A 2,339-nucleotide genomic window follows, 5' to 3' on the forward strand; every position below is an offset into this window, starting at 1 on the left:
AATATTCATTCATTTAAAAATACATTATTAGCCGGACGTGGTGGCGCACGCTTGTAATCCCCACGCTTGGGAGGCAGAGACAGGAGGATTGCGCAGGTTAGAAGCCAGCTGCGCGCGCTGGTTTAGGAGACCCTGTTTCCAAATAAAAATGTAAAAATGGGTCAGGGAGCATAGCCTGGAGGTAGAAGGGCTTCCAGGAACCCCAATACCACCAAAATAAATAAATAAATAAATAAATAAATAAATAAATAAATAAATATTATTAAATGCTTAATACATGCCAGGAACTATAAAGGACAAAAGGCTACATGGCCTAAATAATAAACTGTACATACTTTGTTATGATCATTGCTATTTTTATTTAAAAATGTCCAATTATTTATTAAATACTTATTACGTGTCTAGTCCTATGCTTATAAGACATTATCTCATTTGGTTATCTCAACCACTCTTTGAAACAGTACTAATATCCTGATTGTCCACATTTCTAACAAAGAGGAAACTGAAGCTCTCAATCAATGACGCATTTTATGGATTGCAAGTTAGAGCTACACATGGAACAGAACCCAGTAGCATCCTCAGATTTTGGGAAAAGCCTAGATAGGTCTTCATGCATCCTGATTGATATAACTGATCTGTATAAATGCATCAAAGACTCACACTGTATTTCCCTGACAACTGTGCCAGGACTTTTGGTTTCTACAGGACCCACACCATCAGGTCACAGTCTGCATTAATGGTCAGTTATTCTGACAGCAGATTCCACAGCGAATTCCCTTTGCAGGCCAGCACAAGGACCAAGTCTCTGCCACTTGCTGGTCCATTGGTGTTTTTGAGGGCCCCAAGTTGATATTCCCATTAATAATAGAGTCTGAGCCAGGGGCTGTGGCGCATACCTATAATCCCAGTACTTGGGAATCTGAAACAGGAAAATCTCAGGTTTGAGGCCAGCCTGAGCAACTTTGCCAAACCCTGTTTCAAAATAAAAATGAAAACGGGGTTGGTGCTGCCTCCGGCGCACGTGGGGCAGCGGCGCGCTGGTGGGAGTCTGGGGGCAGCGGCCGCCCGGAGGGTCCCCTCTGTTTGCCGAGCCACCGTCGGCCACCCCGCTTCTCCTCGTAGCCTTGGGGCGGGCTGCCACGAGATGGACACTCCCCCGCTCTCAGGCTCGGAGTCGGATTCTGATGAGTCTCTGGTCACCGACAGAGAGTTGCAGGATGCGTTTTCCCGCGGACCCCTGAAGCCAGGCCTTAATGTCGTGCTAGAGGGGCCGAAGAAGGCGGTGAACGACGTGAATGGCTTGAAGCAATGTTTGGCAGAATTCAAGAGGGATCTGGAATGGGTTGAAAGGCTCGATGTGACCCTGGGTCCCGTGCCCGAAATCAGGGAACCTCAGCCAGCATTTCAAGAGAAGAACCAGAAAGCTGTTAATCCAGAGGATGATTTCCAGCGGGAAATGAGTTTCTACCGCCAGGCGCAGGCTGCCGTGCTTGCGGTATTACCCTGGCTCCATCAGCTCAAAGTCCCTACCAAGCGGCCCACTGATTATTTTGCAGAAATGGCTAAGTCTGATCAGCAGATGCAAAAGATTCGACGGAAGCTGCAGACTAAACAGGCCGCTATGGAGAAGTCTGAAAAAGTAAGCAGCTACGAGCACTTAGGAAGTATGGGAAGAAGGTGCAAACAGAGGTTCTGCAGAAGAGGCAGCGAGAGAAAGCACATATGATGAGTGCCATTAAGAAGTATCAGAAAGGCTTCTCCGATAAACTGGACTTCCTTGAGGGAGATCAGAAACCAGTCGCCCGGGGTGCAAAGTCGGGAGCTAAAGCCCAGCAGATGAAGAAGGGGCCTAGTGCTAAACGATGCTATAAAAACCAGAAGTTTGGTTTTGGTGGCAAGAAGAAAGGCTCCAAGTGGAACACTCGTGAGAGCTACGATGATGTTTCCAGCTTCCGGGCCAAGACAGCTCATGGCACGGGCCTCAAGAGGCCTGGAAAGAAAGGATCAAATAAGAGACCTGGGAAACGAACAAGAGACAAGATGAAGAGCAGAACCCATTAAATACTGTCTTTGTATTAAAAATAACCACGAAAAATGGATGAAACTTTTCACAATACAGTTGGATCCTTTCTCTTGGTTTTTTCTTTTTAATTTTTTGGTGAAAAATTGTTTGAATAAGCTGAAGAAAAAAATTATCAAAGAAATATACCCTTGATTAAAAACTCAGGACTAAAAGATACAGAGGTTTGTCTATTAAATAATGTTTCTATTTATTGATAGTAACTTAAACTTTGAATCCAAGTTGCCTTTCTTTTTATGATGAAGATTTAACCTCCACC

At 44.9% G+C, this 2,339-nt stretch overlaps 1 pseudogene across 1 annotated transcript; it reads left to right on the forward strand.

The window, feature by feature from the left end:
• Positions 1-1,144: 1,144 nt before the first annotated feature.
• Positions 1,145-2,061, forward strand: LOC308263712 (putative rRNA-processing protein EBP2; annotated as a pseudogene). Its single transcript has one exon. The product of its transcript is annotated as a putative rRNA-processing protein EBP2 (transcript).
• The last annotated feature ends 278 nt before the right edge of the window (positions 2,062-2,339 follow it).

This window comes from Muscardinus avellanarius (genome assembly GCF_963383645.1).
Source record: "Muscardinus avellanarius genome assembly, chromosome: 5".
NCBI lineage: Eukaryota > Metazoa > Chordata > Mammalia > Rodentia > Gliridae > Muscardinus > Muscardinus avellanarius.